General features: G+C 53.9%; 1 protein-coding gene across 15 annotated transcripts in view; it reads left to right on the top strand.

Annotated features, from left to right (window-relative positions):
- EPB41L1 (erythrocyte membrane protein band 4.1 like 1) overlaps positions 1–18,637 on the top strand; it is an 81,087-nt gene that overhangs the window by 1,836 nt on the left and 60,614 nt on the right. For 13 of the 15 annotated variants that reach the window (XM_035548308.2, XM_035548309.2, XM_035548307.2 and 10 more), the window contains exon 2: positions 7,606–7,655. The exons of the other annotated variants lie outside the window; for them this stretch is intronic. The gene's annotated coding sequence lies outside the window, so the exon portion shown is untranslated. The remainder of the gene's footprint in view (positions 1–7,605; positions 7,656–18,637) is intronic. 15 annotated transcript variants of the gene reach the window in all.

Here is an 18,637-nt window from a genome sequence, read left to right as displayed (position 1 = left end):
CATGTTTGCACTGACGGTAGGCTGGCTCTGCATGAAGGTTTTTCCCCACCATTTTGGTTAAGTGTTGGTGTTGTAGCTAGAACTATCCAGCATTTTTATTTTTACTGATTTTTGAGACATCAGCCTTTTCCAAAACTGTCAGGAGAGATGTTTTGTTTTGTACAAAGCTTCAAAAAAAAAAAAAAAAGTCTGGGGTTGTATTTCTGTGCAAAAAGCATGACTGTAGAAGAGAGCCTGCACTCCTGGTGCACAAGGTTTTGGTACCTTTCCTGTCTAGTGCAGGCAAAGAGCTTAGTGGGTCCTGTTTCCTGGGCTGCTGTCATCGTCACCATGACATATGACAGCCTTGCAGGGCAAGTGTCTTCTGGCGTGCTGTTCGTGGGAAGCCAGGAGAGGTGGCCAGGTTGGCTGAAGAAGGCCTTGGTGTCACTGCATTGTAGAATGGGGAAAATTTTCAAAATCAATTTTCTTCCCCAAGGTGGCTGAGTTCCCTTTTAAGCTCTGGCTGATGACCTTGGTCCTGGTGAGGAGGTGAATCTCTCCTTGATTTACAGAATAACGTCTCCTGCTTTCTGCTTGCAGCACCAAGCCCTTGTCCTGTATATAAATGAAGTGTCTCTGTGTTGCCTACACTCCTTGCTCTAGCACTGCTGAAGAGTTTTGCATAACTAAAAGGGGGTTACATGGACAGAGAGACCAGTCAGGTGCCTGGCTAATTTTGTTCCTAGAAAAATATTTCCTGTAGATAATTAGGATTTCTAAATTAGGAAGTTGTGGAGAATGGCCTGTTAGTTAAAGTACAGGAGGTGGGCTTGGCTGTTCCCAGGCTCGCTCTGGGTTTCCTGCCTGGTCTCACAGGCATCACTTGAGTGTCCTTTGCCTTAATTTTATTCAGCTATGAAATGATGATAATTCCCTGCTGCCTTGGGCACAGTGATATGCTGCCTGAGCGACAGCTGGGATGCTGATGGGGAAGCGTGTGTGAGGAGATGGGTTGAGCATGGGCTTAGGCTTGGTGGCAGATCTGTGTGGGTGTCTGGAAGGCCTGTGTTTAGCTATGTAGTAGACTTTCATGTGGTGCCTGTCACTTGAAGGTCTGAGCCTATTCTGAAGTCTGAAGCTCTGTTTTGAGCATAGATACAAAAAAAGAAACATGGAATGGCGGAGATTCCCAGGCCTGGTGGCTGGAAGCTCCTGCGCAGGAAGACTTGTACAGTTATAGATATGTTACTCTCACACGGCATCTAAAAATGTGCTTGTGCTGAGGCTGTGACAGTGACGGCTGCGTGGCTTATTGTTCTCATTAGAGCAGTCAGGTGGCTGTGAGTCAGCAGGTTTGGGTTTGTCACAACCGTGGCGATTGTGCCAGAAGACCTGGGAGGTTCGGCAGCCAAGAGCAGTGTGGGCTCTTCCTCCACCTGGGCGCGCGGGGGTTTGAGCCTGGATTTGGGCTCACTGTTGGCTTGTGCTCTCCTCTGAGCATGGAAGAAGTTACAGCGGTAGTGGGAGTCTGAGAGCTGTCTGCCTTGGGACCTCCTTCCTGGCGGTATGGATTTGCCTGCCTTGGGCCATTGTTCTGTTGTTCTGCCTTGGGCCGCCCTGTTCTTCAGGGCGGCAGCCTGCCGAGCGAGCAGGTTTTCTCATGCTTATCACGTTGCCTGGATTACAGGAGACAGGAACAGTGGTGGGAAGAGACAGTCCTTGGTGGGGACGTGGCGCAGTATTTCCTTGTGGTTCCAGACCCATCTTTCCTCTCAGCCCTTGAGTGGAAGCTTGTGGTTTGCCCAAGGCCTCAGTGAGTGTGAAAGGGAAGAGAAGATTTGGGTGCCTGTGTCTGCCACCATGGAAGCAGCAGCTGCTTTCTGCAGCAGCTCTCCTGTCTATGTGGTGTGTCTTTGGTGCAAAGCAGGATGTTCGGCCCGGGCCCGTGGATGTCCCTCATCTGGGATGGTAGTTACTCCATCCACCCTTCCTTTCTCCAAGGAGGTGAACTGTTTGGGGGTGCATGGGGGCATCCAAAACAGGAGGTGTTTGGCTGAGCTTTCCTACGGCTGGGACAGAAGCCAAGGTTTGCTCTCCTTGTGCTGGACAGGGGAATGTAGGACTATATGGAAAGGGAGGGTCATCTTAGAGCCCTGTTTGGTGATTTGGTACAAATCCTTCACGTCTGTTTGTCTCAGTACACAGCTGAAGGTGCTTTGAATTGAAGCTGAGAATTATGTGGTACCCTGCTTATAGTGTATGCATGTACATGTGCCTAGTCATGCACACATCACAGGCTTACTGTCTGGGAGGAAGGGAGTAATGGACAGAGCCTGAAACACAGAAAATAATGGTCTGGAAGGGGAGGGGATTTCCTTCCATCTTATGCTGATGGTCTGTGATTTGCCCTCCATAGGGGGAAAAAAAACAAAACAAAACAAACAAAAAAAAACCTCCACTACTAGCTGTCCTGTGGGCTTGACAGTGTCTCAGGATGGGTCTGCCCCGTGTGGGAGCAGCTGGATCTGGGCGAGCAGCATCCTGGGGCTGGTGTGATCACAGAGCGGAGAGGAGACTGGGCTGGCCCCATTGTGCTCAAAACACGAGACAAATGAGGCTGAAGCTGCAGATCTGCTGTTCCCAGCAGGTCAGCAGTTTTATTTGGGTACTTGGCCTCTGTAGAGATGAAATGTGGTATCACTTTAATATCTGATCCATTTCCCTTTCAGAAGCCAGCCCTCTCCCCATCAGCTGTAATCGGACCCCATGGTAGTCTTGTTGGGCTTCGTTTTGCCTTATCTCTTCTGTTTCCCAGTCTGGTCCAAAAGACTGATGCTCCTTTCCAGGGTATTGGAGACGTGGTCAAACCTGGCTCCAGGTGCTGTGCTAGTGTAAAATGCATCCCGCGTTTGAACTGATACTGAATGAGGATTTACAGTACAGCTATTCTGCCAGGTTCCACCCACCTGACTCTTTCCTCTTCTGTTCCTACTAACCCACTGCCTCGGCCCCACTTACTGGCTGGTGGCGGAGCAGAGATGTGTGCCGGTATCCTTCACGGAGTATCAGATGAAGAGGAAAACACAGGGTGGAGTCATCTTTTGCACAAAGGAAACGTTGAAGTATCGTTTCTGACTTGGGTGGATTTTTAGGTGGCTGGGGAGAGATTAAACAGGATCTTAACACATTCACAGCCCCCTTCGCACTTCATTTTCCTGTGAATCTGTTGCTGTCATGGTATCTTTCAGCGGGTATTTTTAGCTTTGCTCCCCCCCCTCCCTCCCTCTGCCCGTATCAGGCTTTTGAATGGAAACAGATTTCTATGGCAGAACAGAATAAGCCATTTCACGAGGCATTTTGTTATGGGTAGAAGAGACGGGAATCTGAATGTTCATTTTAAATGACATATCCCCTTTGTAATCAGCAAATTGTGCTTGCTGTGGTGAGTGCCAGCAGAAAGCTGTCCTGGCTCATCTGGAGGCAGCTAGGTGTGTACCCTGGCAGCCTGCTGCTGTGGGGGACAGGCCGCAGGGGGGACGGACAGCTCCTTCACACCCTTCTCTGGCCCTTCGGAGCCATCATCTGGGTGGCCGAACATGAAGGGCTGCAGCACTGGGAGTGCTCCTGCAGGTTTTCCTCTCTAATTATCCTGTTGGGGAACGGTACCCCTGCATACGAGAGAAGCAATTAAATGTTCTCATTAGATGCACTATTGATCTGGCGGTGTCTCTGTTGGCAGGAGCTCCTGCTGAGCATGGGATGGCATGGCACCTGACAAAATGTTGAGTCTCATCTTTGCCAGTGACCAGAGGGAGGTGGCAAAAGTCACAAAGCAGGGCAGTGATGCTGTGCGAAAGTGTGAGGCACCCCTCGCCAGACAGCGAGGTCTACTGCTTTCCAAGGGAAGGTGGAATTTTGGCCAAGAGCACAAACCCAACAGTGATGCTCACCTTTGGGTCAGGAAACTTCCAGCCTGAATTCTCAGTAGTATTGCCTTTTAGGAGAGACTTATTACAACTCCTGATAGGTGATGTTGTTCTACCACTACTCTGCAGAAACAAAAATACCCTTTGAGGTCTGGTCCGGGCCAGGGTATACGCATGCCTACGTGAAGCAGGGACCATTACCTCTGCAAATTCATTGGGGCTTTTCCTTGGGGAACCAAAAAAATGCTTTCTGATAGTATGGCATGAGTACATCCTTGCTGGTTACCTTGGTCTAGTGAGTAATACATCTGTAAAAAATACAGCTGACTTTAGGATGACTGTTGAAAGTAATAAAGGGGGTACAGGTAGAGAAAACACAGCTGCTCCTGCTGTGTTTTGGTGGCAATTTCCACTGTAGCTATAAGCCTGCCTGGCCACTTCCATGCTGTTGCTTTGAAGCTCAGTCCCACCACATGTGGGCAGGACAACCTGCAAGGCCAGAGTTACCCATGGTGTTGTGGTCCACGGTCATCTGCTGAGTGCTGGCTGGGCTGTTCTTGCTTAGATCACTGGAGCTGATGTGATCGCAGTGTGGGGTGGAGCTGTGCACAGCTGGATCTCTACCCAGGTGTGTTTTGTGCTCCACTAAGCTGCCCCGGGGCTGCCGTGCTGCTCTGCCCTACTCGTGTTCTCATTCTGGTGGACAAGTGGAGGGGACAGCGTGAATCCTTGTCCCCTCCCTTGCCCTCTGTTCATAGAAAATCCCGAGTTGGAAGGGACCAAAAGATCATCTAGTCCAACTTCTAGGTCCCTAAAGGACCACCCAAAAAATGAGACCATCTGTCCGAGAGTGTTATCCAAACGCTTCTTGAACTCAGCGGGCTTGGTGCCGTGACCACCCCTGTCGCAGCTTCGAGCCATTCCCTCGGGTCCTATCGCTGGTCTCCAGAGAGGAGATCAGCGCCTGCCCCTCCACTCCCCCTCTTGAGGAAGGACTGATGAACATTTTTGCAATGCTCTGGCCTAGATTTGAGCAAGCTGGGCATGGCATACGGCTTCCTCCTAACCCCCGCGAGTAGCTGAGCCTGCCAGCATTGCTGGCTGGGCTCTGCCCCTTGCAAGGGCTGCAGCATTTGTCAGGCTGATTCAGCCTCCTGCCTGTGGTCAGTGTCCCAGTGCCTGCTTTGACAGCCAGCACTCACGCTTGCCCTGTCAGGGTCAGGCTGGATAATTGCTATGAGTTTGTGACAATGTGGGTCATCGTGGGATGTTTCCAAGCCGGAGGCACTTGTCTGTGGCTGAAATGGCGTACGGCAGCCTTGAGCTGGGAGGGCTGCGTGGCAGAGATCGCGATACAATCTAGCAGGCATTTTTGCTAGCAGGAGTGTTACAGGGAAGCAGAAGCTAGCAGGGATGGGGGAGGGTTTGCTCTCAGATGCCTGCCTTCTCAGAGCACTTCATTAATATGATATTAATTGATGCAGTAGCTCAGATCCCAAAGTGTCTCCCTGCTGAAATGCAGCCAGCCGCGGTGAAACCTGCTTCAGCAACAGCAGCAAACAGGAAGGACGGATGCTCTGTGGCTGATGGGGAGCACAGGGCTTTGTTTGGCAGCACACGTGTGCTGGCGCTATAGCACACGCAGATGGGGGATGCTGGGTGCCTCTGCCCTGCCCTTGGTGTCTGCCCCCCGAATCTTCCTGCTCTGTGGGGACGAGTTGCAGCCCCGGGGTGCTGGGCTGCTGACAGATGGGAGCTGGGCTCCTGCTCCCGGGTGGGCCGACAAGCTGCTGAGTGCCTGCTTGCCCCCCTCCGCCGCTTGACTCGCTCTCGAGCTGGGACGGAGAAGGCCGAGTGTGTGAGCTTGGGAGCAGCATGGGGACCCCACAGGAATCTCTGGGCTTGGTAGAGTAGGAGCAGGGCCATGGGGGCTTGTGGTCACACCGGTGAGGAGAGTGGCTGGGAGTGATCCCTGCGGATCCCTGGGGTGTTGTGCAGCCGGTCTTTGAGCCTGGTTGGCCTGGCCTGCTGGGCACCCGTGTGTCGGCTGCTGGCAGCGGAGCTGCGAGAGCTGGGCTGCTGGTGGGGCTCCTCCACCTGCGTCCTCGGCCGGGGCAGCACCTGCCTGAGAGGAGGAGGCAGGAGCAGGAAAGGAGTCTGCTGTGGGATCGAGGGGTGTGAGGAATCAGGAAGGTGAAGCTGCTCTTTCTTCCCTGGACTTTACCCCGTGCAGTGAAGGGACGCTGGCCAGGGCATTGCTGCCAGCTGTGTCCTCTGGGATGGCCTGGGCAGTAAATTCTCCCTGCTTAAAGGTGATTTTGTTTCCCTGGAGGTGCTGAAGCTCCTGGCTTACTGCATCAGGTCTGGTGGACAGCGTAACGTCCTGTCCTTGTTCGCAGTGTTGTGGACTGGAGCCAGCTGCAATATCTGAGCTAGCTGCTGAAGGCTGACAGTGTAAATGCTCGGATGCTGCGTGTCACCTTGTGCTGCTTGGGGACTCTGTCCAAATGGAAGTGGAACAGCTTTTGTGCCCTGAGCAAGCTTTTGAGAAAGTTGCTGTGGATCTGTGTTGCTCCTGTGGAGCCAAAGCCTGCTCTTGGCACTTTCATGCAGTGCAAGCTGCGTAGGGCTGCGTGCGGCTGACTTTTGTTGACAGGGAGTGAAAGGGTTTTACTACATCTGTGTGAAATGTGGAACAAGTGAGCTCTGAGTCCTTGATGCTGAGTGCTCAAAGGGCTTTTGGTTTCTTTTTGTTTGTTTGTTTATGATGTTTGTGAGGTGACTGAATTTTGCATAAGCAAGTTACCCTGCTTTTGCATTTGTGCTTATGAGAGGATTGCCTGTGCGTGTTGAACTTATATTTGAAAATTAACCTTTGTAAAAAAGGAGGAGGTGTCCTTGCTGTGCTATAGGACGTTGCTACTTCCTTTATGTAACTGTAGAGACCACTGGGCTGCAGCTCTTCCCTGTACCTGCAAGGGTCTCCTTTATTTTTTCCTTCCTCCATTAGACATAGCTGTCGTCCAACACATGGCTCTGAAAATGCTGTTGCAGGATCCAGTTCTTGGAGCGTTTCCTTTTAAAACTGCTCATTTTACTAGTGGTATGCCAAACCTGCCCGTCTCTCTGTGGATGGATGAGCCAGACTGTTTCCCCATGTATTGTGCGTCATTGCCCAGGAGGAGAGTCCTGCAGACCAGATGTTGCCCTCACTGCCCCTTGCCTGGGCTATCATTGCCAGAGGGGCCGTGCAGGTGAGACAGAGGGACAGAAGACAATGACATGGCACAGATGGCCCTGAAATGAGAACTTGGGTAGCAATTGGCCGTGCAAGCCAAGAATGTATCTGTTTCACTTCTCAGACGTGTCTTGGTTCTGCAGTGCTGCCTGTAGTAAATACTTGCTTTTACCAGTCAGATTAGCAGAGCTGGCTCCGAACACATGCAGCGAGCAGATATGCTGCTTTAGAAGGTGCTGTTTTCACGTCACTCTCTTTGAGAGTAAAGCTGCATTTAAAGAAATCTGTAGTGGAAATTCTTCAGCAAGCGGATTTGTATGGTGTCTAAACGCAGTGCTTGAGTGGTTTGGGCACCATCTTGTGATGAAACGCCTGGCTACTGTCTGTCCATGTGCCTGTCATCATCCCTGGGAAGATATTTTTTTTTCCTTTTAACCAAATCCGATTTCTTCTTTGCAGGTTCTGGATTGTGCCTGAGCAGAGTGCTGAGATAAGCCCCTGGAAGCAGTGTGAGTTTATCTTGAAAGCCTTTATTCTCCTTTCTAGATCTCATGTAAGACCAACTGGGTTTTGTAGGGTAGAAGGGCTTGTGCTGGCTGGTGGCAGGAGATTGGAGATGGTGCTGCAGTATGAAAGAGGTTCGTGTGGTGGCTGGTTCTTTGCTAGAAACCCACATAGGATTACAGGAAACGTGGCCTGCTACTGCTGAAGTGCAGAAGTGTTGGAATTAGGATTCTTATGGCTTTTCTAATGTGTTGGGATTTTTCCTATTTTAGGAGTTAGGCAATAGCCCATTTGCCAACAGGAAGGCTCCTACCAGCTGTCTGAGTCTTTGCTTACTGACAAAGCTGTTTTGGGGCATCACACTTATGTTGTTTCCATGTGCTTTTTTGTGCAGCCTTTTGGGGAAGGCAGTGCATTTGCAAACCAGCAAAATGTGCCACTGTGTTTTGTGAAGAGGTCCCAGGGTTTCAGGTGGGGTTTGGCACGGCTGGCACGAAGTGTGTCCCGGGTTTGCAACTTGGAGTGGAAGACAAGCGAGGACAGAGATCTGAGCCACAGATTTAAACTTTTGGGGAACCTGAAAGAGTGAAGGCCTTGTGGCCCAGACCTTGCTGGAGAGGGCTGTTAACACCTTGGGTCCCTCCGGGTGGGTGGTCTGCTCTGCTCCGCTCCAGTGCCTTGGTGCAGGTCTGCATTACACTGTCCCTGTGAAACCAGCCATGAGCTTCTTCTGTAGGACATGCGGCAGGGGACATCTGGGAGAATGAGGTCTAGCTTCTGCTGTAGCTCTCTGACCTACGAGTTGAGCTTGAGAGGAGGGCAATGCAGCAGGTCTACCTCTGCTCCAGAGCCAGAATGCAGGGAAGGTGGTGGTGTCTGTAAACTGGGGGCAACGAGCTCAACATCTGCAGTGGATTGAAAGCACCTTACTGAAGAAATGATGAATGCGGCTGCAACTGCTGTTTGTCATGGTCTGTGATGTCCCAGGTGGCATGCAGTTCAAGCACAAGGCAGAGCCTGTTGGGCCTTTGCTCCCAGCTGGCAGCGCTCCTTTACTGCTCCTGCTGCCTGGGGGACGGCTCTGAGCCTCACAGGCTTTGTGCAGCGTGGATGCATTGGGTGGTGGTTTCCAGGTCTCCAGTGTCACCTCTGTACCTCCTCCAGCACCGTGCGGTCCTGGCTGTTGCTGTTCACAACACCCTGCACTGAGGGTATGGCTCCTGCCTGTCTGAGACAGGCAGCGCTCAGGATGTGGGCAGGGACTCCACATCCTTGCTGAGAGCTGCAGATGTGCTCCTTGGGGCTGGAGGTGTCCTTGGATCTGAACAGAACAACTCATTAGTTCTTATGAGTAGTTCCTCACCAGCAGAGAGCTAGGAGACTGGCCCTCCAGAGGGCTTCTTTGCAGGTCCAGTTCTGCCCATGTCCAGAGGGAGAACAAGGAGCACAGGGTTTCCTGTCCCTCCTCTCTGTGCTGCATAGACACTTGGGTGTTGGAATACCAGTTTTGGAATTAGAGAGGTAGAAGTGCAGTCCTAACTCGAGTGTTGGTTTGCACGTGACCCTGCGTCACCACGTGCCTCAGTTCCCCTCTGGCATGGGGTAGGTGTCTGAGTGCTGCTGCTCTGGGGTTCTGAGTGAGGAAGGCTGCCTGGCGTGGGAGCGTTTGGCTGCTATGTTTGCTGTGCTGTGTTTGCCTGCCGGGAAGCTTTGCCCCTGTGCTAGAGGGGTGAGTCCCTGTCTTTACAACAGGGCTGTTGAGGTTCCCCTGCAGAGCTGCCCCCTTCTTGCTACAAGCTCCTTTTCCTTCCCTCTCTGGGGAGAGGAGTGTCCCTTCCCATCCTGGGCAGCTCCTGCCTGCCCTGCACGGCTCCCTCTGCTCTGGCTCTGTATTTAAGACTGTCCCTGAGAAATGCTGGGGAGCCCCCAAGGGCTCCTTGCTCCCTTATCACTGAATGTGAGCTTGGCTGTGCTGGAGGGGGCTGGGGCAGGTGGACAGCGTGCAATCAAGCCCAGTGGGTGAGGTGTGGGTTGAGGGGGATGGAGAGCAGGAAGAAACCCCCTCTGGCACTCCCCTGTGCTGGGTGCCGCACCAGAAGCTGTGAGTGAGCCCTGCTGCGACTCCCGGCACCCCGCCATGCCCTTGGCTTTTCTGGCAGCCTGGGTGCAGCGGGATGTCGGTGGCCCAGCTCTGGGTGTGTTGGGTTTCTTGTGTCTCTTTCTTGCTTGTGCTTTGTTTAACAGGTGTCCTTGCTAGCTGTGCGAGGCACAGATGCACCAGCAACTTGGAGAAAACACTTGCACATTGAAGCAGAACTGATTGGTTGCCGTGCAGTTTGGGGAGGCTTGCTGAGCCACGCACTGGGTGACAGCATGGAGCCTGCGGGCCCAGCTGCCTGGCAGGTCCTGGCAAGCAGAGCCTCCTCACTGGGGCAGCACGTGTGGCCTGACCCACTGCTGTGCTGTGCTGAGGAGGGTGTCCCTGCCCTTCTGGGGGTGCTTGTGATGCTCCCAGTCTTGGCACAACTGTCAGCCTTTCATTCCTCTACGTTTCTGCATCTTCCTCACAGCTGATTGTACCTCATCAATATCATGAAGGGCTTGCTGCTGAATTTTGGCAGGCGGAGGTGAAGAGGAAGAACTCTCCTTGGGAGCTTGCTCTAAGGAGGTGGCCTTCCTCCTGGAAAGTGATGCACAAGACTTGACTGGAGGAAATGAATCCACTGCTTTCCACTTTGAATCCACTGCTTTTGGCCCTGAACAGGGCTCTTTTGGGGCTGAAGATCAAAGAATCACAGAATGGTTAGGGTTGGAAGGAGAACACCTGGTCCAATCCCTCTGCTCAAGCAGGGACACCCAGAGCAGGCTGCCCAGGATCATATTCAGGTGTATTTTGAAGAACTCTTGAGGAGGAGGGAGACTCCACAACCTCTGGGCAACCTGTGCCAGTGCTTTTGTCCCTTGTACAGTAAAGAAGAGGACTAAGACTGTACAGTATTTGCTGGTCAGCTTGCCTGAGAGCTCATGCTTGCCTTTAGCAGGGAAAAGAGGTTGAGAGAAGGCAGGGCCGAGTGTTTGATTAAGCTGGGTTCCTTGTATTGGCTCCTCTTGCTCTGGGTACTCTACACCTGCAGCTGCTCACACTCTTCTTTCCCAGCGCTCTGCTTGGAGGCTGGGCTTGTGGTTTCCTGGCTGTCTGCTTCTGCGTCCTTCTTGCGGCTGATCTCCCTGGCTGCTATGTGCCAGTGCAAGACAGCAAACCCCATGGATAGTGCCTTCCTCTGCTTGCTTTTGCCTGTGAGCAGATTGCCACAGAGGCAGCAGGTGACTTGGAGTGTGGACAGGAGCTGCTTTCTGCAGTCACTGGTGGAGGAGGAGTGTTCCTTGGTGATGCATGGTCCAGATGTCCTAACACCCCTGCCCACTTCTGACACCGGTCTGAGCTGTCTGCTTGTCTGTTGCTCCTCAGAGATCAGCTACCCTTCCACAGGGCATATGTGCACATGGGTGAATTGGAACTTTTTGCTTCTCCTTAATGCACTAATTTTGCTCTTTGAAGCTGGTCACAGTTACCAGCCTTTGCTTCAGTGTCCCTCCCTCTGCTAAATATGCTGTCTTTGTCTGCTGCTACAAAACAGCCCCAGTCTCTACTGCAGTACCTTCCCTGCATGGCTGTGAGAGCAGGAGGGGAGGAATGGCTGCGGTGCTCCAGGGCTGAGATTGTCGTGGTCCTGACATCTCCATGGAGAGCCTGGTCCAACCCAGGCTGATGGCTCTGGAGTGTGTGACCATGGCATCTCCCGAGCAGCCCCTTCCCTGCCACTCCCAAAAAAGTGCAGGGGGGTGTGGAGGCCTGCTGGGCATGGCCAGCTCTTCACATGGCAGCTCTGTCCCCAGTGCAGAGACCCCTGCGCTGTCAGGACGTGCACATGGCGCTGAGATGGTTTAGCCCCATAACTCTGCTTGCAGGCAGTTTCTAATGGCAGCAAAGCACAGATGAGCACAGAGCAGCTGCTGAGGTCCCTCCCCAGTGCCCCAGGCAGGATTAGCTCCTTATTGTAAGAATTGGCTCAGGAAGTTGCACTAATCACATTTTGCCTGAGAATTGCTTTTGGTCCATTTCATGGAGTAGCTGGGAAGATGAAGGTGCTCTTTCTTCGTTGGTCTTTACCCTGCGCAGTGATGGGGCTTTGGCCAGGGTGGTGCTGCCATCCCCGTCCCCCTAGGATGGCCTGGGCACAGCCCACAGGAGCTGGCACCCACAGTGTGGGGCAGATGTCTGCTCTGTGGCGGTACTGCCCAGGGTGGGTGCTGCGGCACTGTGCCCGCTCCACCGCCCTGGCTCAGGGCTGCTGGTGCACTTTCCTCTTCATCCAGGGCCTGTCCTCACTGGGTATGTGTCTTGGTCAATGAAGCTTGCTGTGCACCATTTCAGCTGCTTTGGCGTTGTCTCAGCAAATTGTTTTGTGGTATGTGGCAATGTGCGCCCTGAAGGCTGGCGAGAATGCTGCCAGCTCTCCCTCAAACTTGTATTGAGAAAGGATGGCTTCTGGCCAAACACCCTGCTTGCTTCGGCTGGTACTTTTAACCTCTTCTGTATCGCCTCAGTTAGGAGCCTGGTTTCCCCCAGGTTGCCCTACAGCTGGGATGCACACCCACTGCTGACGCACCCCTGCCTCTCTGCCCAGCCGTTGAAAGTTTCTCTGCTGAGATCCATGCTGGGGCTGTAATCTTGCCCCACCTTTAGGTGTGCATTCAGTGCTGTCTGCTTGGCTGGCAGGAGCTGTGGCTTTCCTTTGAAGATAGACCTTTGCTGCTCCCATGGTTGTGCGTCTCTGAAGGTGTTCTGTGGGGCTGCTGTGCTTGTTCATCTGAGCTTGCAGGGCTCAGCTCTCTCCTGGGTGCAGCTCAGGAATGCCGTGGCTCACCTGCCTCCTGCTGCCCATCTGGTGCCAGTCCAGGGGCTGCGCCTGCCACAGTGGCAGGGTGCTTTTTGGGCCTCTGTGTACAGCTTCTTGGGCTGCTGAGAGGGTCTTTGTCATGGCTGTTATCTTTTATATTGTGGGATTGGATGGGGTCGCCTGAAAATGGCCAGTTCTCCATCAGGCCATGTGCAGCTCAGGTCTCGGCTGGTGTCCTTCGCCCCACTGCAAAGGCTGCAGGACACCTGGTATGGCGATGGGATGGTGGATGGGGCTCTGGAGGGAGCTTTGTGCTGCAGTGAGCAACTTTTGGAGTCTGAGAGGCAGCTGAACGTGTGGGCTGGAGACTGAGGTTCGACCCCTGTGGTGTCACGTGGGGGCACATGTCCTGCTCCCACATGCACGTAGTGGCCCAAAGGCTGTTCAGGTGGAGCCGGCGCTGTTTTCCTGCCCTGGAGTCACATCCGTCATGCGACTGCAGCACAGGCCCCACCTGCCTCGAGCCGAACCGGCCCGGGCCCCATTGGCAGGCTGGCAGGGGGCTGCTGCTCCCTGGGGCACAGCTGTGACCATGCTCCTTCCTGACCCCGAGGCGATGATTCAGTGCTGTGTTTTGGATGAAAAGGGCAGGAGGGCGGGGGAAAGAAAAGGCCTGCTGTAATTCTGTTAGGATTCTGCGTGCTGCCTTCTTCACAAGGTGGCTCGGCTGCGAGTGCCGAGGTGCCGGTATCTGCGTTGCCAAGGAAACGGAGGCTCTTGGCGGCTGGGGAGATGGAGATGGGGCTGGAGCCAGCGTCGTGGCTCTGAGCCGGAGGCCACCCCCCTGCTGCCACCGGCGGCAGCCTGGTGGCTGTTCCCAGGCTTTGTTGCAGAGGACGCATCAGATGGCCTCCATGCCTGCATCTTCCTGCAGAAGTTCCCGAGGTGCTGGTGACAGAAGGCCCGTGAGGGCGTTTCCCTGGTGATCTGGGCCCGGGGGTCCCCCGAAGCCGGGGCAGGCAAGGGAGAGGCTCGCGGAGGTGAGGCAAATGCAAGCGCTGCAGGAGTGCAGGTTGGAAACCCAGGTGTTCGAGCCACCTCCACGCAGTTCCCTTGTGCTGGCCCCAAGGGCTCTACTCTTGCCAGAGGGTCTGGTGCTGGTGGGTGGTGCACAGTTTGTCGCAGGTGATGGGTTGGAAGGGAGGTCTTCCCTCTGCTGCTCAGCTCCTCCATCCTGTACATGAGGCATGCGGACCCCCCCTCCTGGGGAGTACAGACTTGTACCCTCTGCTGGAAGGCGCCTGTCATGGGCCACCTTCAGCTGAGGAGTGACCACGGACCAGCCAGCCCGTGGCCTTTGGAGCTGTGCTTTCTGTGGGCCTTCTCCTGTAGGCCCAGAGGTGGGTGCGACCTGTCACCCCTCTGCCAGGGCCGATCTGTGCCTGGTGGCCACAGTGACCTCCTGCCAGCCAGACTGGGACCCATGGGATAGAAGGGGTGGGCTGGGATGGATGCAGCTGAGACTTCTTGTCTGTAGCCCAGGGCAGTGCAGATCAACGTAGGAGCTGTCGCTGCCTCTGTTCCCTTTGTCCTGGCTGTGGTGTGGTCCCCAGTTGAGCTGCAAGGACAGGAGCCACACCATCCTGTGCCTGGCTCTGCTTGGCACAAACACTCTCACAGTGCCCGCCATGGTGCTGGGGAGGTGCTGCTGCATCTGGCAGCGAGGCTGTGCCCAGGTGGTCAAAAGTGTGTTGTGTGGCAGGGCTGTCCTGGGGCACCATGGTGGGGCTGAGAGCTCGCCTCTAGTTCTGCAGAACTCGCATCCAGACCTGGCAGGTGTCGGCTAAACCACGATGATAGTTTGAAAATGTTTCTCTGCCTGCCAGATCAGGGGAAAAAGTTTTGATCAGGAACTTTGCGCATCATGTAAACTTTAATCTTTTTGCTGATTGCTTCAGTGGTAAAACATTAATTTCTTTCTTTGTGCCATGACTGCTGAATGGTGCTTCCCCACTGCAGGGTGAGCTTAGCTGCGACCCCAGGCACTGCCAGCTGGATCCTGATCCCCCACTTTAGGTCTGTCTGGAGCAACCTCCTGGGCAGGGCTTTGTGCCCCTGCATGCCTGTGTTATTTAATGGAACTTTCCTACCACCCCTGTGTGACAGCAGGAAGCTCTGGTAGGCCTTTCACTGGTTCTCACTGAGGGCTCTGCCCTTGGGTGCGGTGGAAAGGAGAGGCTTAGTTCAGTTGTATTTTTTTTTTATTTGTTTGTTTGTCTGTTTTTAACCTCTCCAGCCTTTCCTTTCCTTGTCATTTAATTGTCCAAGTTCGCTAGGTGCCTGTCACCGGCTTGGGGGCGGGGGGACGGTACAGAATTTGAGACTCATCAAATCTAGAAGAGATTCTCCAAGCAATAAGCATACGTCTTCTGGGAGCTGGAGAGAGATTAAACAGTGAGGGGAAAAAAAAAAAAACCTGCTGAGGATTGTCCAAGAGGTAAATGGAAGGGTTGGGGGAGAGCAACAGAAAACTAGCAATGTTTGCTTACCAGCAGTTGCCCCCCGCATCCCTGGGAGGCCTGCTGGGATGATGGGTTCCCCAGGGAAGACCTGGCTGGATGTTGAGGGGGGAAAGCAAGGCTGGAGCTGTTTTACAGCGGGAACCGGGGGTCTCAGTGTGTCTCTCCCATTTTGGTATTGGCATAAGTTTGTGCATCTGTTTGTCAGAACTGTATTTGTGCATCATCTGTATAACTGACTGTGATATCCCCATCTACCCAGGGAGTCTCTGCTCCTTACTCTGGAAAAACCGGGTGCTCATCTGTTCCTGTGCAAGCTTTCCCTCTGCAGCTCCCTTGCAATGAGGGAGCATTTGCTGTAATCTTGCTCAACAGGGTTATTCCTTCTTGGAAATCTGATTGTGTGTGGAAAGTGGAAGAGAGGTGCCAAGAATGAAAAGGGTTAAAATTAAGCAGCAGACTTGGTGCCATACCTGGGCTGGGTTCTTTCCTGGGCTCTGCAGGGGCACCGGGCAAGGCGCGCACTGCCTTGGGCAGCAGAGGGGCACTCGCCGGCTGGCTGCCTGGCCCTGGGCTGCAGGCAGCGACTGCTGTGTTTGAAACCTGCCTGGGCATGGGGACTTTGACTTTCTGCTGAAGAGAGGGAAAAAAATGAATTTTGATCTTTGTATTTGCAAATAATACAAAGCAAACGAGATGAATTGGTGGCGTTGTTTGCAGTCTTGGGACAAGTTTAAACCAGTGCCTGGGGAGGTGTCAGCAGCTCAGCCTCTAGCAGGAGCAGTCTGCTGTGCGTAGCAGCTTCCAGGTGCACGAGGGAGCGTGGTGTGGGCATCAGCAGAGGAGCTCCTTGTGCTAGCCAGCTGCTAATCTGTCCTCACTCAGAAACGAGCTGAACAACAGCATACCTTGCAGGCACTGTCCAAAAAGATGTTTGCAAGAACAGTTCCTTCACTGAGCTGCAGCTCCTGATTGGTTTCACTTACTGATTTGCTTCTTTTCTTCCTGTGGACTTGCATCACTTTCTTCCTTACAAAGAAATTTTGCGATGTTTGGAAGAATTCCTCCAACATGTTGGGCTGTATCAGTTGGGAAGCAGCAGCCACGCTGAGGGTTGTGATTTGCCCTTGGTGCAGAGCACTCCCTTCTTATGCCCCCAAGGGCTCTGTCCCATGGGTTGGCATGTTACAGAGGTGGAGAAGTGCTGTCCCGGGCTCGTTGCTGGTTACAACCAGTGATCTGTTGAGCAGCAAATGTGAGCATGGTGTGGTGGAGGATGGAGGCAGCGTGGCAGGTTGGGAATCCTGCTCTGCTGGTGTGGCTGATTGCTGGTGTGCAGGGAGCAGGTTGTTTGGGCAGGTGCTTCTGGATTTGTAAGGCTTTGCCGAGCCTGGCTGTGTCCTCAGCACTTGGAGCTCAGGGCCTTGGGGGAGGAGAGCCAAGCTGGAAAGGGTTATGCTGGCCAGAGCACAGGGGGAGCCCTGAAGCATTGCTGTCCTTGGGAAAGCAGGTTGTGTGGTGCTATGGAAGTGCTGCTTCCCAAGCTGTCTGGGCTGGCTGCTTGAGATGGAGCGGAGCGGTTTAGATTTGTTCTTTTCCTTTTTGTATTCATCATTTGTCAGCTTCCAGAAGCAGCAACTGGACTCGGAGTGGAAGGTCCGCCTTGTCTAAAAGCATTGCTCCCTTTCCTCTAGGCCTTGGGTACAAAGCGAAGCTGGGGGCCATGCGGTGGGAGGCCAGGCGTGGGGAGAGGCAGCAGCAGGGCATGTCCCCAGCTCAGCCATGTCCCAGTGCTTCAAGCAGGTGCCATATGAAGGAGATACAGGGCTTTGTGGTCTCACAAAGCTTCTGGAACTGGCAGGGGCTTGGGTTGCGGAGGCTCCTGCCGATGCCTGTTGCTGAGCAAGTAACAGAGATGGAGCTTTCCAGGTGCTGTTCCCTGCGCTGCTGCCGGGTGAGTCCAGCTTCATCCGCGCCCCTCTCCAGCAGCTCAGCGGGAGGTGCTGCCGGCTGCCCTGCTCTGTGCAGGGAGACAGGGCACCCCAGGGCGTTTGGGCATCACTGACAAAGGAGTTGGGGTTTCTCTGCCCAAGATTGCTGAGACCCTCACCACGGGGATGGAAGTTGTCTTGAAGCTCTGGTGGCTCTTTTGTTTGGGGCTTCCATTTCAGGGCTGCTTCTGTTCCTGGTTTTGCTGGTTTGTACCAAAACAGGGAGAAGAGCCAGGAGCCACAAGGCCTCCTGCAAGGCCCCAGCACCAGCAGCTCAGGTGCAGCCCCTTGGTCAGGGCAGGGGGCTGGGAGATGCTGGGCAAGGTGTGTGAGCATGTCTTCCCTCCAGACAGTGACAGGTTATGTAGGTGAAGCATGGGGGCCTTTAGTCTTCGTTATGTGGTGGCTGTGTCGAGACAAGGGTGGGCAGAAGAACATCCAGGTGCTTCAGAAGGGTTTGGATGACCTGTGAAGGCATCAGTGGCTGCACTGCTCAGGTGTCAGTACTCCAGGCTGTCCCTCAGGGCAATCGCAAGCCTGTCTGGGTAAGTTATTGCCTTGGGTCTGTTTTCTTAACAGTCCATTCCCAGTCCCAGGTGTTTGTAAGGCACTTGGAGAATCCTTTCTTAGAAACAAGAAACTGCTTTGGATCAAATGAGATCCTCTGGTATGAGAAAGAACTCTGTTTGTAGCTGCTGTAGGCTGGAGGGAAGGGAGGTTGCTGTGGGCGGTGGCTTAAACCCTATAGTGCAGGGTATCCAGAGGGTGCATGACACAGGGGTGCTGCCCATGTGACACACATCAAAGGATGTTACGTGTTGAATGTTAAGCGAACTGCTTTCTCCCTTGCTCTTTTCCTTAACACTTGTGAGGTCCCTGTCCACGTCCAGGACCTCTGCTGAAACTTGTTGAATGCCCCGGGTCTTATCATATCATGGTATCATAAAGCTCCTGTCTCCCCGCTTCTAGCATCTCCTCTATACTCTGCTGACAGTGCAGATGTCCCTTTTAAAAGGTATGTGCTCGCCTGGTAGAGGCACATTTCTGGCTTTACAGAGCTGCTTGACTTAGTGGAGGAGGCAAGCTGTGCAATGCTGTGTTTTGCAAGAAGCCTTAATGAACTTCGTGCCCCCTACGCTCGTTCCTGGAGCGGAGGGCAGATTTCAGGCAGCCAATGCAGGGGGACTATTTGCAAGGTTTGCTGACAGTGGTACGGCTTGTGGTGCGCGGCTGCCTGGTCTGCTGCTGGCTCTGCTGCGTGCAGGGCTCTGCTCTGCCAAGCTCTGTCTGTGCTGTGCACTGCCCCGTGCTGCTGGGTGCCTGAGCTGTGGGGACCAGGCGTGAGGCGAGCTTTAGGGTCCCCGTAAAGGACCCAGCTTTGCTTTGTGCACCATGCAGGTGGCCAGCGCGTCGTCCATCCTGGAGGCAGGAGCGGAGCACTGGGCAGGGGGTGCCGCCTCGTAGCTGCTCTCTGACGTGAGCTCCCAGAAGCAGTGCCCGTGCTGCACTGAAGGCTGAACCAGCCTGTGGGTGTGCTGGAGGCTGGGGTTGTCCCGGGGCCTCTCCGAAGCCTCCA

The sequence above is a fragment of the Cygnus atratus genome, chromosome 16 (assembly GCF_013377495.2).
Source record: "Cygnus atratus isolate AKBS03 ecotype Queensland, Australia chromosome 16, CAtr_DNAZoo_HiC_assembly, whole genome shotgun sequence".
Classification (NCBI taxonomy): Eukaryota; Metazoa; Chordata; class Aves; order Anseriformes; family Anatidae; genus Cygnus; species Cygnus atratus.
This window is presented reverse-complemented; position numbering and strand designations above follow the sequence as displayed.